This window comes from Micropterus salmoides, unplaced genomic scaffold, assembly GCF_014851395.1.
Source record: "Micropterus salmoides isolate LMB-PRFRI ecotype aquatic unplaced genomic scaffold, ASM1485139v1 Ms_hic_scaffold_2, whole genome shotgun sequence".
Taxonomy (NCBI): Eukaryota; Metazoa; Chordata; class Actinopteri; order Centrarchiformes; family Centrarchidae; genus Micropterus; species Micropterus salmoides.
The window spans coordinates 6,328,580-6,346,014 of NW_024041150.1; positions in this window are offsets into that span (position 1 = coordinate 6,328,580).

Consider the following 17,435-nt stretch of genomic DNA (forward strand, 5'->3'; position numbering starts at 1 on the left):
GCAATGAGCATGAATACATGAGACCATCCTTCAAGGAAGTCTTTTAGTGCCATAAGCACCACCCTCATTGGATATCAGGTAAATGCTATAAATGTATACATATGTCGAGGCTGAACTTCTTCAGCTTCTGTAGGATGTACATTTTCTCCTGGGCCTTCTTGATGAGGGAGCTGATGTTCAGCTCTCCCTAAAATCCACAACCATCTTAACTGTCTTAAGAGCATTGAGCTTTAGGTAGTTCTGGTTGCACCAGTTCACCAGATTGTCAATCTCCCACCTTTAGGCAGATTTATCCCCACCAGAGATGAGTCCCATGACGGTTTTTCTATCTGTAAACTTCAATAGCTTGACTGACAGGTGACTGGTGGAGCAGCTGGTGGCATTTAGGTGTGGAAACCGGGCCAGGTTTAAGGGGTCAGAGTACATTCCTGATACCATCCCCATGACTCCACCAATGAAACAGCGCTAGCTCTCCTAGATGAGCATGCCTGACTCCATTTACAGGTGGATCACAGACTTTCTGTCTGTCAGGAAGCAGCACATGAAGCTGGGAAGACATCTCTCTGATTCCAGGACCATCGGCACCAGTTCCCCTCAAGGCTACATTCTATCCCCTCTACTCTTCCTCCTGTACACAAACAGCTGCACCTCCAGTCACCAGTCCGTCAAGCTCCTGAAGTTTGCGGATGACACCACTCTCATTAGACTCATCTCTGGTGGGCATGAGTCCATCTGTGGGTGGGAGATTGACCATCTTGTGACCTGGTGCAGCCAGTACCCCCCATTGCACAAACCTGGCAACCTGCACATATTGTTGTTATTGTATATTTTTATATTTTGTTGATTTTATATGTTTATGTAAATAAAATATCCTCTTTTGTTGCAATATGTCTGCACAACATAAACTCGGAAGTAATACACTTATATCTGCCACCTTATTCTTCCACCTTATTGCTTGCATCTGTTATTCCATATTTAGATATTTCTACATTTATTTATTTCAACTTTATGTTTGTCTACGTGTAGCATCTTATGACCAAAGCAAATTCTTTGTACATGTAAAATACTACTTGGCAATAAAGCTCTTAGTGATTCTGATGCATTCACATGCTCCTCGGTTGGTCCCATTTCCCGAGTTGAGAAGTTGTTCTTGCGACTTTGGTGTGTTCATGTGCTATTAAGTCAGAATGTGTATTCAACATGGACCCCACTACAAAGATGTATTGGATTAGCATTATCAGAGCATATAAACAACACACAGTCAATTTAATTTCTAAATCTAACAACAGAAAAGGCTGTGAAAACTGTCAACATATGGTCCTCTTTTAATATATAGACTACCCCTGTTTTTTTTATTTGTGTCATATATTTGTATACAGTTCTGTATCTAATGTATGTCCCATGTAACTTTATTCCTCTTTTTGCGATAAAGATTTACGGAGGAAAAAGAAATTTTGACACGAGATGAATGTACCTTTTTAGTCACTGCTCTGCCCTCCCTTTCCAAGCGCGCAGGAGAAACTACAGTGGCAGACACGATCTGTTGGCTCTAGTGCTAAATCGTACGCATGGTCTTCCGTTTGTCCAAATTTCACTTTTCTTCTTAACTCTAATAAACCAGACTACTACTACTATTACTACTACTACTTCTTCTATTTCTTCTTGTACGTATTCAGTGTAGTGATGAAACGTGCTAGCAGTTTGTCCTTTTGGGCTACTGTAGAGACATGGCGGCGCAACATGGCGACTTCCATGTAGGAGGGTGTAGATAGAAATGGGTCATAAGGTAATGTCAGTCATAACTGTTCATTATGCAAGATTTATATACACCACCAACATAGTTATGGATATTATATTGGATTTCAGTCAGTAGATCCTCCTAAATATTACACATTGGACTTTAAGTAAAAGTGAAAATTTTATATATTGTAGATTTGTTAAAGAGGTGGTATTGTGCTCATTTTCATTTTATAAAATCCTATTTAGGGGTACCAGAACAGCTTTACATGGTTTCATTTTTAAAAAAACAACATATTTTTGTCATACTGGACATTGCTGCAGCTCTTCTTTTCACCCTGTGTTGAAGGCTTCGTTTTAGCTATGGAGTGATACATCTTTCTCTAAATGATCTTTGTTGGGAGTTGTACATGTGCAGTTCCTAGTTAAGGACTACTAGCCAATCAGAAGTAGAGAAGGGCAGGTTAGCGAAAGGCCGGTAATAGCCAATGTTTTTCTACCAGTGTTTTTTAGTGCGTGTCAGACTTGTCGCTCAGCATTAGCATAGCATTATGACACGTATTTTCTTGTGACATCACAAGCAAGCGGAAGTAAAAGCTGGACTACAAACAATCTGTTTTCAGGCAGAGTTTTCTGTTGGAGATGAGAACTCCCTTTGGGCTGGACTTTGGGCTATTTCACTTTGCAAACCTATTACATGCACAAAACAAGGTATATAACTCAATAACGGACAGGGGCAAGGCCAAAAAGCATAATACCACCTCTTTAAACAAAGTGTTATACTTCAGGCCTTTTGTTTTTTAATCTTGATGATTGTGACTCACATCAAAAAATATATTAGAATAAAATATTAGAATATTAGAATAGTCAGGCAGTCAGCCTGTGGCACTGCTGAGGTGTTATGGAAGCCCAGGTTGCTTTGATAGCGGCCTTGAGCTCATCTGTATTGTTGGTCTGGTGTCTCTCATTTTCCTCTTGACAATAGTGATGGGAAGTTTGATTATTTTTACTCAATCAAATCTTTGATTCTTGCTCAGTAAAATTAAATACCCTTTCTTTCGAGTCATTTAGTTAATTTGAACTAGGCTATTAGTTCAGCACTGTAGCCCTCTTGTGGGCAATGTAAAAAAGAGCTGGGTTGTCAAACGCTGACAACTAAATGAAATGATGTGTGTGTAATTATTAATTTATTGTTATTATTAAGTGCTCATTCAAATAGTAATGTCACTTTCACTGTATTTAAACATTTGATTAGCTGGGAATATGATGAAAAACAATTTGCTTGACACACTTTATGAAGAAACACACTATTATTATTATAGATAAAACCAATACATTCTTAAAATAACTCAAGCATAGAGAAAGGAACATAGAAATACAAACATCAAAACACAGCAATTTGGCAAGTCTGGAAGCAAAATGGCCACCTCGGGTTCAGATTCTGCAGACAGATGGGTAAAAAAACATTTCAGAAACATAGAACAGCATGGCTCTATTGATAAATAAAAAGTAAAAGTTACATTGCATTTTCTAGCGGATCCAGTATAACTCCATCAGCTGTAAACTGTGAACACATTGCAGCACTAACATGGCAGTGTTAACGTGTTTTAATGACCGGGTCCGTTTTTTTTGGAGAGGAGACTAACTCCACGGTAATTTGGCTCCTGGTTGAAATTAGTTCAAATGAACAAAACGTTCAGGACCAACACAACACTACTTGACAATCAGGTCAGGTGAGTTGGCTGGGAAATCAAGTAAAGTAATACCACGGTCATCAGACCAGTTCTCCATGGTTTTTGCCCTGTGGGCAGGTGTTAAGTCCTGTGGGAAAAGTTGTTGAGCTCCACATTTAAAACTTGACCACATCTGATTAGATTAAAAATGGATTTTTATTTCCATGAATTATTCTTTTTTCAGATTATCGTGCTGCAGTTTGTCAGAGATCAGCTGTGCTTCTCTGGCCTCAGCTCTGAAGTCCAACCCCTCCCATCTGAGAGCGCTGGTGCTGAGTGTCAACAAGAAGCTGCAGGATTCAGGAGTGAAGCTGCTGTGTGGTTTCCTGGAGGATCCACACTGCAGACTGGAGATTCTGAGGTCAGACACCATTTTATCCTTCTGTGTTGAGAATAATATGATGTGAAAGTTGTGGTAACACTAAAGTGCAGGCATAAGGCTGATATTATACTGATCCACACTGAGGATCTTAATGCTCAACTGTCAGACAATAACAAATCTATTCATTATCTGGTTTTTCCAACATCTTTGTAAAGTTACATAATGCTCATACTGACTGAAAAGTTTAAACTGTAGCTGCTTTGATTTTATGATTTCACTATTCTTAAAAGAAATATAGTAGATGTAGTTTTTCACTGTAACAAGTGTCTCTTACTACTTCTAGTTGCCCCAGCACAGACGCCAACTCAGTAATAATTTCCGATCACACCTCTAGCTTCCTGGCTCACTCACGCTGGTCTCATTCCACTTTGGATTCATTGCAGTTAGATTGTTTTATTAGGTTGTTTTATTAGCCATGCGACAATGCTGGTGGAATTTGTTTTTGGTACAGTACGTTTAAGCTCTGCATCAAGTGTATACATCACAAACAACACATAGTCAGTACACAGTAACAATACAGACTACAGTGGGTAAATCACCATGATATAGTGTATGAGAACTAAACTAGAGAGGAGTCCTGATGGCTATGGGGAAAAAGCTGTTTGTGAAGCGTTTTGTCTTGTTGGAGAGTGACCTGTAGCGCCTCCCTGAGGGAAGGAGCTGGAGGAGGTGGTGAGCAGGATGTGAGGGGTCGAAATGATTTTCTTTGCTCGCTTTACAGTCTGATGTGTATAGAGGGAATCAACTGAGGGCAGGGGTTTTCCTGTCATCTTGGATGCTTTGTTGACAGTCCGCTATAGTTTTTTTATTTGTTTGGCTGTCCGTGCTTCCATACCGTACTGTGATTGATGATGTAATAATGGACTCGATAGCGGGCTAGAACAGAAAAAGGAGTTGATGCATGATCCGGTATTTTTTAAGCTGCCTGAGGAAGTAAAGTCTCTGTTGAGCTTTAGCAATGATGTGTTTGGTGTTAGTTGTCCACTTCAAGTTATTGCTAATGTGTGTTCCTAAGAATTTAAAGGAGTCAGTGATGGTGATTGGGGTTGCCGTTTATTTGTATTTGGGTGTTTTGGGAAATGGCCTACGTCTAAAGTCAATAATGAGTTCCTGAGTTTTGGCTGTGAGCTGGAGGTCATTGTTCGAACACCAAGTGACAGCTTGGTCTACCTCCATGCAGTACTGTGTTTCATCATTGTTTGTGATGAGGCCTACAATAGTTGTGTCGTCCGCATACTTTAATGTCTTCACTGAAGTGTCCGTGGATAATAAGTGTGCAGTGTAAAGGGAGAAGAGCCAAGGGGAGAGAACACAGCCCTGAGGAGCTCCTGTACTGAGGGTGAGAGGGTGTGAGGTTATGTTATTAACCTTCACCCTCTGTGGTTTATTCCACAGGAAGCTCCTTATCCAGTGGCATATGGCTGGGTCATTGTTCATGTCCAAGAGTGTGGTAAAGAGTTTAAATGGGTTAATAGTGTTAAAGGCGGAACTAAAGTCTAACAGAATGCGTGTGTAGGTGTTTGGTGATTCAAGGTGTTGCAAAGTATGGAGTGCTATGCTGATTGCATCCTCAACGGAACGGTTGACTTGGTAGGTGAATTGATACGGGTCCATCAGTGAGGGAGTGCAGGATTTCAGGTTTGCCAGAATAATTTGTTCAAACGCTTTCATTACCACAGATGTTAGGGCAACTGGTCTAAAGTCATTGAGGAAGGTGATCTTTGAGGACTTTGGGACAGATATAATGATTGAGCACTTGAAGCACTGTGGGACTAAATTGGCTTAATGAGGTGTTAAATATGGTGGAAAATACTGGCGCCAATTGAGCTGCACAATGCCTAAGCAAAACAGGACTGATCCTATCCCGCCCTGCTGCTTTCCTGACCATAAGCCTCTGAAATGTAGCTCTCATCTCTTCCTCCTGGATGCAGAAGAGTGGTGTTGGAATGGGGTCTGGGGGGATGACTGGTGAGATAGGTTCTGCTTCCAGGTACTTTCTTTCGTATCACCTCACCTCCGTCGAGGTTCCAAGCGAGCTGAGGGAAACTAAAATGTAACGTGAAAACATGACAGACTGCTGATTGGTCAGAGAGAATATTCACTATTCACCACATCATCATTGCTGCACCAGACAGAGGCCAGCAACAGAAAGTTTTATATTTTACAGTTTTCGTATGTAATTTCATCACTAAATCCACTTCTGAGAAGTTTTGAGGTGAGAAATCAGCTGTGTAGATTTCAAATATTGACAGTTTTACGAGAAGTGACAGCGGAACAAAAATGTGCTTGAATATTTTCGGAGTTGAGGAGCTCAGCAATTGGCTGCGAGGGAAACCTGCTGTGACACGCGGGAGGAGCGTGTGAGGCCGGCCAGCCGCCCGCTCACAGAGCCCTCTGCTCCCGCCGTCACACAGACCGCTGCAGCAACGACGGCAGAGGAAAACACAGCTGGAAGCTTTTCATACCGCTTATCTGTCTTTACATTCTGAGGAATGTTGAAACGCTTTAACTTAAAAAAGAGAGAGCTGTATGGATCGCTGGTGTGTGTGTCGCATTAAACATTACGTTGCGACAGTTGTGTGTGGCGTCGCTATGACGAAAAGCTACGTACTATCTCTGGGTACTATCTGCAATGGAAAACGGAGCAGGCCCGAGTCGAGTCTATCGATTTGCGCTATGGTAGCATTTTCGGCAAGGCGGCAGAGATCGTCAGAACACCGGCAACAGTTCTACGTTTAGTCCTAAAAGACGATGCAGCTCCGACTCTGTTTGGGTTTGGAAATTCACAATCACAACCTGTAAGTTTGCTTCATTGGTTGCGAATTATATTTAAAATAAACACGGCAATGTAACTTCACAGACTGTTCAAGTGCGAAGTTGTTGTAAACATTGGCAAACACAGCTAAAGTTATAACTATAATGCTAATGTTACGCCTGATGTGAAAGCTACTGAGCAAACGTTCAAATAGTTTGGCCAATTTTTATGTAAAATTGAGTTGTGGACTTGTGAGTAACTTATACCATCTGTTACAGTCTGAAGCGGCTTTGATTTGGATCACATTACCTTGTTTCTTACGACCCTCCCTTCTCTGCTTCTGATTGGCTAGTAGTCCTTACCTGGGAACTGCGCATGTGCAACTCCCAACAAAGATTTTGTACAAGTAAGATGCATCACTCTGTAGCTCAACAGCGGAGCGTACAACACACAGGGTGAAAAGAGGAGCTGCAGCAATGTGCAGTATGAGAAAAATATGGTGTTTTTTGAAAATGTAAACCTGTTTTGGTACAACCCCTAAATAAGATTTTGAACCTGAAAATGAGCATAATACCACCTCTTTAAGATTTTTCCATATTGATCTTGAGCTGCTTGATGAGAATTGTTGCTCCAGTTTCATTCCATAGCTGTGCTTTGCTCTCCCTATTGCAGCTCGTAGTTTATATTGGGCCGCTCTATATTGACTGTTGTCTCCATTTTTGTACGCCCAGTTCTTTTCTTTGCGTAAGAGATGTAAGTCTTTGGAGAACCATGTTTTTTTATTGCCATAGATTGTCACAGTTTTGGTGGAGATGCACATTTCCTCGCAGAACTTGACGTATGACAGCACAGTATCAGTGAGTTCGTTGAGGGAGTCACAAGCTGCACTGAATATGTCCCAATCAGTGGATTTCCATACACCTTCTGAGTGTTTCTATGGCATCCATGGTCCAGGACCTGACAGATTTGGATGTTTTCTTGATGGATTTAAGCTTTTGTTTGTACTTTGGAATGAGAAGCAACACAGCATTGTCCGACCTCCCCAGTGGAGCCCCCAGGAATGCCCAGTAAGCATTCAAAACTGAGATGTAGCAATGATCCAGTGTTTTGCTTTCTCTGCTATGGCAGGTGACTTGTTGCTTGTAGTTTTGGAGTTTGGATGATGGTTTGTGTGGTTGAAATCACCTAACACGATGACAGACGTATCAGGGTTGGAGTTTTCAACAGACGAGATGTGTTAGGAGAGACCACTGATGGCTGTGTTAGCATTAGCTTGTAGTGGAACGTAAACGCCGATTGGTATAATGGAAGCAAATTGTCTCGGGAGGTAATGTGGTCTGTATTTCAAACTGATGAATTCAAGATCGGGAGAGCAGGGACAATGAAGGATTGTTGAGTTGTTACACCAGCGCTGATTTACCATGAGACAGATACCCCCTCCTTTAGATTTCTGGGATAGTTTGACTGACCTGTCGGCTCTGAAGATAGTAAAGCCAGGGGGGTTACCGCCTCATCAGGAACGGAATGATCCAACCATGTCTCAGTAAAGCAGAAGGCCAACCAGTCACTGTAATTCCTATCCATTTGTGTTAAAAGTAGAAGTTGATCCACCTTATTTTTAAGGGATCGCACATTTGATAAGATCAGAGCCTGGAGTGGGGGCTGGTAGGGCCGTCTCCTGAACCTGGAGACCACTCCAGTTAGATGTATTTCCCCAAGGTGGCGATCCAGCGTTGTTAACATCATAACATAGTATATCCTCTGGAATGTTGGCGAATAATTCCAATTTGTCGTGTGTAATCCTCTTGATATGTAACAGCTCCTCACGGCTGTATGATGTGATGCATGATGTTTCCCTCACATATACCACAGACAAAAGTGTAAGACATAATAGCAGAGCAGGTACTGGGGCAAGCTTCCTGGCAGCCATCTTAGTTCACCAGTTCAGTTCAAAAAATAATGTCCAAAAACAGTCCACAGCCAGCATGACAGCTGTTCTCCCAAGTGTAAGGGAAACAGGCAGACCTGCAGTCATCACAGGTCCAGCAGACTGCTGCATTTAGAGGGAGAGCAAAATTAGTCAATGAGCAACAGCTGAGACGATTAACTCTCCCTGTGCTCGCCTGAACCACCTCTTCCACCTCTACCCTCTGCTGCAGCTGAATACAAAACCATGCCCTCCACATTCACATTCCCCCTCATCTTTGGATACTTTGGGATCTTGAGTTGAATCTTAAATCTCTTTCTTTGAGTTTGTATAGATGGAGTCACTGGTGGAGCTGCAGAGTTTAAGAGGCGAAGTCACTACGTCTTTGCTGAAGTAGCAGCACGTTGTCATTAATATTAATGAGATCTCTTTATTTTTACCTTTTGTATTTTACAGTTTGAACCTGCATCCTGTTGGGTTCAGGTGTTTGGAGTTTCCATTTTCTAAACCTTCTTCAGCTCTGAACAGATTATTAAACATTGAATGATTTCAAACAAGAACATTTTCTAAAGTTACATTATTTATTATTTTTTCAGATTGAGGGGCTGCAGTTTGTCAGAGATCAGCTGTGCTTCTCTTGCTTCAGCTCTGAAGTCCAACCCCTCCCATCTGAGACAGCTGTGGCTGAGTGAAAACAAGCTGCTGGATTCAGGAGTGAAGCTACTGTCTGCTGGACTGGAGAGTCCACACTGTAGACTGGAGATTCTGGGGTCAGACACCATTTTTTCCTTCTGTGCTGAGATTAATATGATGTGAAAGTTGTGGTGACACTTAAGTGCAGGCTGTGGCTAAAGTGGGGCGGCTGTGGCTCAGGAGAAAGAGCGGGTTGCCCGTTAATCGGAAGGTCGGTGGTTAAATCCCCGGCTCCTCCAGGCTGCATGTCGAAGTGTCCTTGGGCATGATACTGAATCCCGAATTGCCCCTGGTTCCACCAGTGTGTTTGAGCACTTAGGCTCAGTGTATAAATGGTTGAATGGTGAATGCAGATGTAGTGTAAGGCAGACCTGCAATCATCATAGGAACAGCAGACTGTAAAAGCGCTTTGAGTGGTCGAAAAGACTAGAAAGGCGCTATACAAATACGGAGCATACATAAGGCGGATTATACTGATCCACACTGAGGATCTTAAAGCTAAAGGCTATTTTCTTCTTCAGTGGTTTAGTCCATTGACTGTCGCAGAGCAATGTTGAGCTTCGCATTTAACACCTTACAGAGAAACTTTTCTGATTTTAATCCAACTTTGTATCATTACAATGTTGGTAAAAAATGCAAATGAGAATGTTTCCTGCTATTGTTCAAACTACAGATTGTACTTGTGCATTTTAACATGGCCTCCACGGACAGTTGCACCGAGAGAGGAGTGCTCATGAAAGTCAAATCAAACCATCAAACTAGGCAGTGCGGATCAAATTTGAATCCAGATTATGTTACTGTGTTGCCTGTTTCTCTCCTCAGATGTTTTCAGAAAAATATTTCAGTTTACTGTTCAGCTGAAATACCAGAGAGTTTGTGACCAGGCCATAATTTTTTCATGCTCTAAAATGGACAATTCAAAACCAATCGTCAGCTAACTTGCAGTACATCACCCACCAGCTAGAGTGTCTAGTGGTCCAGTGAGGCCCAGTGCATTCTGAGTGTTGTAGCGTTTCTAACTTTTGAGCAAATGAGAGTGCCCCAACCGTTTTTCTCCGGTCATGTGGTCATGTAGCAACAATTTCTAATATTTGCATCTTTCTTCTGCATAGACAGCCCAGTTTTCTGAAAAGACCATCTTTCTTTAATATAACAAGAAAAATATCCACTGGATAATTCACTCTTAAACTCTTGATTACTTCAATCTTATTTTCTACATCATGTTATAATAACAGATATATTCAGTATTTGCTTTTTCCAACATCTTTTATGAAACTTTATGATCCTTATACTGACAGAATAGTTTAAAGTGAAGAAGCTTTGATTTGATGACTCCACTATTCCTAAAATAAATGTTGTAGATGTCTTTTGTTCACATTTCCCTAAAGTTCATCCTGACATATTTGGCATCTTTGGAAACTTTGGGATCTTGAGTGGAATCTTAAATCAGTTTCTGTGGGTTTTTCTTTGTGTTTGGCTGCACAACATGAGTTTGTATAGATGGAGCCACTGGTTGAGCTGCAGAGTTTAAGAGGTGAAGTCACTACGTCTTTATTGAAAAAGCAGCACGTTGTCATTAATATTAATGAGAGCTCTTTTTACCTTTTTGTATTTTACAGTTTGAACATGCATCCTGTTGGGTTCAGGTGTTTGGAGTTTCTGTTTTCTAAACTTCTACATTCTAAACCTTCTTCAGCTCTGAACAGATTATTAAACACTGAATGATTTCAAGCAGGAACATTGTCTTCTAATGTTACATCATTTATTCTTTTTTCAGATTGGGGAGCTGCAGTTTGTCAGAGATCAGCTGTGCTTCTCTGGCCTCAGCTCTGAAGTCCAACCCCTCCCATCTGAGAGAGCTGGAGCTGAGTGACAACAACCTGCAGGATTCAGGAGTGAAGCTGCTGTCTGATCTTGTGGAGAGTCCACACTGCAGCCTGGAGACTCTGAGGTCAGTAGAGGGTTGGAGTCAGTCCATGCTGGTTTCAGCAGTATTGTACTAAACACAGTTAGAATCAAAGCAGAGATCCAGTATTTCCTGTAAACCTCCAACCTTCTCAGCGGCTGCTTTCCTCAGTGAAGCTGTGAGAGGAGAATGGTGACAGGCTTCAGGATTGGACAGAAAGACAGAGAGAGAGAGAGAGAACAGGCAGTGATCATGTGTTTGAGTTGATGTGAAGACGTTGTTGTTGTGTTCATGTCTCCAGGAAATAAAGCTGGATTCCAGCTGACAGCATCACAAGATGCATAGAGACAGTGGTCCTCATTCATTAAACTGTCGGACCATCAAATCTGATCTCAAAGTGTTTGTTCTCTCATTTCAACACTAAACTACTGATCAGTTCATCTTTGTCACAGCTCTGAGATCAGTCTGACTGAAGCCTGCAAATCACTGGCTCTTTTTTCAGAGAACCATCATTACATTTAGTAACCATGTCGTCTTTCTACAGACCAAAGGCCTCATTTATAAACGGTGCGTACGTACAAAACAGGGCTGGAAACGTGCGTACGCCACTTCCCAAGCAAAGGTTGTGATCTATAAACCTGATGGGAAATTGTGCGGCCCTACACGCAAACTCTTTACCATGGATACGCACATAAACTGGAGAAATGCGATCGGCAGCCGAAGGACGAAATGTTTGAAATGAATAGGCCTACTGTTGTGTAAAACAAATTATTACCTCTGATTAATATAGGCTAATGAAACCTAATATGATTTAAGTTTCCCAGACAGTTGGAAGCTTTTCTGAATAAACAAACACCGTTTGATTTTCCCCATTTGCAGTATACGCAAAAATAACCATGATTTAGGAAACATTTAGTAAACATATATATGTGTGTGTGTGTGTGTGTGTGTGTGTGTGTGTGTGTATATATATATATAATCTGTTTCTGTAAAATAACGGAAATATGTTGTACAGTTTAATCGGGAATCATTTTAATTAATAGGCTACTTGCATGCAGTGCAATTTATTTTCATAAATAAAGTGAACAGGAGGAAAAATTACACTTAAATTCAGATGTTCGTTGCCTTATTGTATTTGAGCCAAATGCTGTGGATGTGATGCATTGCTTGTAAAAACACATTATGGAAAATTTTACAATACTATTAAGAAAACGGTTCAGTGTACCACTTACAGTATGTCACATAAAACAAGTCATAATTCTTTTAACTCATCAGCAGTCTCATTAAGTGGGTGGACTGTTTGTATAGCCTAAATAAATGTTTACCGTCCTTATCTTCATGCAGTCAGTGCGTATTAATATAGAGTTTCACTGATCATTTATAGGCAACTATGGGCGTTAAAAGGGTCAGACAAGGAGCTTGTTGTCATATGCCACATTTCAAGTTGATTGTGGTTTATAAAGGGAAATCGGTGTAGGACGTGCATGTGCACTAAATCAGAATAATTTTGTGTGCACATACTGTGTTTCATACGTTCACACTTTCCAAAGTAGTTTTGTAGATGAGGACCCAGAACCTCTGCTGAAGTCCAGTAAGTTCAGCTGATATTTAGCTGTTCAGTCTTTGGATGACTCCATATTTACAGATTTGTCCAGTAATATTTCCAAAGTAGATGAAATCTTCAAATGTGACTGAGCGGCTGGTTTTTAACAGCTTTGAGCCCTAACAGCAGTAAATCCTTATGGGGGTGGTGATGGGAAAGTGGCTAAGATGCATGGCTCCCCACTGTGACCCACCAACGTGTCCCTGAGCAAGACACTTAACCCCTCGTTGCTCCAGAGGCGTGTGACCCCTGACATATGAAGCAATTGTAAGTCGCTTTGGATAAAAGCGTCAGCTAAATGAATAAATGTAAAATGTAAATGTAAAATCCATCATTACAGTGAGCAGTGAATATCTCTCTGTCTCTGCAGTCATGATGCGTTCAGGGACTCTCAGCACTTTATTTCCACTGAGAGCTGAAAGGAAGCTGGCTACGCTACACAGCCGCTCCGCTTCTGCTCTGAACAGGACTGAAGTCCCTGCTGGTCTTTATACTGGATGTGCTGCATCACTGACTGACAGCTGATGAAGGGAGTCTCTGTAAACTCTGATTTATGACTTCTGCTCTCTGTCTTCTTCTCTCATCAGATGGAAGTGATCTCTGTCAGAGTGTGAGGGATCAGAAAGGTGGAGGTGTTGAGAGAGGATCAGCTGTGTCCTGATGATCCAGAGAGGTTGAAGCAGCAGCATCAGCTTGTGTGTGGAGAGGCTCTGACTGGGCCATGTTACTGGGAGGTAGAGTGGAGAGGAGAGCTTCATCCAGCAGTGACTGACAGAGGAATCCCAACAGTGCTGCAGTCTGAACTGCTCTGAGATCAGCTCCACTGTCAGACACAAAGTCAAGTCCACCATCATCCCTGTGTGTTCCTCTGGATGTGACAGAGTATCATCAGTGGATCTGGACTGCTCTGCTGCTGCTCTGTCCTTCTACACAGTCTCTGCAGACACACTGAGACTCCTCCACTCCTTCTGATCCACACTCAGACACCTCCTCCACTTGGACCTGGACTTTTATTCAGATTTTCTGAACCCAGAGTTCCTCTGCAGATTAGTTCTGTTTCTTCACATTAAGGCTTCTTCTGTTCAGCTTTCTGTTGCAGCTCCATCTTGTGGATTGATGGAGAATCAGTTAATTTCCACATTATATTCCTGATTCATTTTGGAGTTTCATGTGAAAAAGCAGCATCCAGCCTGCATGCATAAAGTTCCCACTCTGAAGTTCTGCTTCTTACCACCAACACCAGACTTTTCTCTCAGTTTAACAGATAATAGTTTGTAACACAGAAACAAGAAGATAAAACCTGTAGAAAGTTTGGATTTAATGGAAGCTTCACTGAAGTCTACAAACTGAGACACCATCCTGACTCCAAACTAAAGTCCCATTGTTATTAGTGCAGGATTATATATCTGTTAGCTTTTTAAAATACTCTGGTTTTCTAGTTTATCCCAACAGATTGTGTTGTTGCAGAAAACTGAATTGCAAAGTCTGGTGATAATTATCTGTGGGTTTGTCACTGTGAACGACCTCTTTCACCTCATCATTTGATCAGTTAACAGAACATTTTAATAACTTATTTATTTTATTTATTGATTTTTAAAAAAAAAACTTTTTTACATCAAGAAACACATAATATAAAAGTACTAACTATAAACTTTAGTGTCATTATTACTGATGAAGATTATGTACATGAATGTCTTTGTTCTGTTTTCTCAGATCGTCAGTTTGTATAATTGCAGAAAAAACATAAATGCTGATATTCAAATCCCATCTTCCTCCTCATGTGATGTAAATCTCCACAGTCCAGCTTCTATAAATAGAAATGTCCTGCATGTTGCTGTGAATGAAGCCCAGTTGTTGTATCACTTCTCTGGATTTCCAGACTTATTTGTGACTGATGAAGATTCAAGTGTTTCTCATTTGCAGCAGCTGCCAGACTCAACTGAGGCTTTAGAATTCCTCTGTGCAGCCTTAGAAAGCAGCAGAGTCCATGAAGGAATCAACGTGTGATCTCAGTGACTTTGAGCTGAGAGCCTGCTGATCTCCTGATGTTCATAAATCAATCAGTCACAGTGGAAGATGAAGTTCTGCTCATCACCATCAATATCAGCCGTTTCTCCTGTTATAACAGTTCAATATTTACTCGTGAGGAACAGAAAGATAAAACCTGAACAAAGTCTGGATTCAATCACTGCTTCACTGGAGTTTCCCAGCTGACGACAAACAGGTCGTCAGCTGTTTACGTCTTTTATTTTTATTTAATCAGTTTAATTTAGCAGGGACAGTGAACTTTATTAAGCATATTTCAAATGCACCAGAATTAGCCAAAAGACTATTTTTCATCTGTAGTCCCTGGACAGTTGATACATAGTCAACCTATAAAACTCAAAAACAATTATAAAATTCATTTAATTAATTTAATCATTTAAAATGAAGTCCTACATTATGAAGGCATGTATTACAATGAGATAGAAAACACAGACATTGTACTGAAATGCTTTTTCAAGTACTTCAAATACTATTTTTTTTATTCAACGTGCAACCCAGAGCTCATAACGAGTACATACATATAATGACTGACAGGTGCGGAGTACGAACATAGCAGCATGCACAGTGTACATTAGACTAACCCAGGAAAAAAACAAAGTCACAAATAACTTGCAGGTATAAGAGGGCAGACTGGCAACAGCAGACCAGGCCAGGAACATGCAATTTCAGTTTCAGTGTTGACAGAGCTGAGTACTGATTAACCATTTCTTTAAATAGGTTTGAAATGAGCTGCATGTGTCCTATTCTCTGATAGTGGTTGGGATGGAGTTCCATTCTGATTCAGCTTTGACCAAAAATGCAGACTGACTCAGATGACTTTTTCTTAATGGGATAATACAATCCCTTCTTGCTGACCCTCTGGTGCAATGATACACAGTTGTTCTTGTATTAACAAACTGACTGAGTGGAGGAGAAGTCAGTCCTTTTTTAATCTTGTAATGAGACAAAGCATTCACATATTTAATCAGATTTTCCCTGCTCAACAAGTTGTATTTTGCTAATATTGGGCAATGATGAAAACCTAACTATTTTTTGTCCAGAACTTTAAGTGTTTGGACTGTAATGGTAGTAGCGTAGTGGCGCTTGCCTGTGACATGTACATCTTAGCTGCCTCTGTTGACATGTAATCGAAGGTTACAGTGTCAGTGGAAGGTGGCCTCAGTGTTAGACTGCAAACAGGAAGAGAAGCTGCTGTCACTCAAACTGATTCACTGGTCTTAATACAGGGAGTCCTGTTCAAAAAATCTAAGTTCTTCAGCGTTTCTGATGACTGGTGATGGACCTGCAGCACTCTGTGGCCCTCAGACTAAAGGCTGCCTCACTTAGCAACAAGCTAACTGTTATAATTATGTGGTTAATCAGTCACTAATTCTTGGCTGTAGACAAGCTTCACATTTTTGCATGTTCACCTTACTACTGTTAACTGAAAAGACGGGATAACAACAGCAGCAATTGAAACTGTATTTTCATTTGAGGAAACTTCTCGGATATTATTAAGAAAAGATCCAGAAATTACAGACAGAAGCTTCACTTCTTCACTTTTTTAATCTAATTCCACATGTGTTCTTTCATTTTGTTTATGTATTCAGTATTAATCTACAATGTAGAAAATAATAGCAAAGAAAAAACATTGAATGGGAAGTTGTGTGTGGGTGTTTTCAAACTTTTGACTGATACTGTAGTCCAAAAACAAATGTCAAGTGCAACATAAAAGTAAAAAAGGGCCCTTTTAAGCACGGGCACACAAGTGTGTAAAATTAAATAAGGTTATTGAATTAAAGTTAAGTTAAAAAGATGTGAGGCACTGTACCAGAAGTTAAGGAAAAGGTATGGAAAATAAAATGGGGCCTGATATGGAGCCTTGTAGTACACCACAGGAGGTGGACACAGTCACGTTTTCCACACAGGAACTTTACTCAGGAACTAGGAACCTAGCATCATGCTTGTGATCTAAGAACTGCAACAGAAGCACTGTTCATGCTGTTGCAATGGCAGCAAACATCTGTGTTGTTCCTCGTAGGCCACACATATTTGGGTGTCTGACTGGGTCCCATGACGTCTCCTTCCAGAGACAACCATGCTACTCACTCTTGAGTTTTGACGGCGTCACTTAAATCAGCAGTGGTGAGACCAGGAGTTTTCCCACTAGCTCCCTTGTGCTGATGTTTGCTGTCTAACAGCCTGTGAGTCTGAGACAAAGGGGGCCTAAGCGTTCCCAATCCCTCCTTCACTCACAACACAAGGTGCTGATTGTGCACGCTTGTTGATCTGTTGTTGTACTGGTGCAGGAACCTTCCTGCAGTGGCTGGCGTGAATCCACGTAGTTCTTTCCGCCATTTTTACCGCTGTGTATGTTGTCAGGAGCACCTTTCCACCTCTGCGCCTTCCAGTGCTTTTCTTCTGAAGTCCTTCACCACCACAGAATCTCCTGGCAGGAGACTGTGCAGTGGTTCTGTCGCTGGAGAGGGTAGGGCCTCTTTAACCTGCTGATGTAGACGGACAGAGCAGAGGACAAAGTCTGGCAATACTTTAACATTCAATCATTCTCACAGTGATGTGTGTCAGGCGGTACTCTGCTCGCTGCCTCTGTCCCTGTTAGTGGAGGGCACCCTAAAGGAATCATACCTGGTTCTTATCCTGGTTCTCATCAACA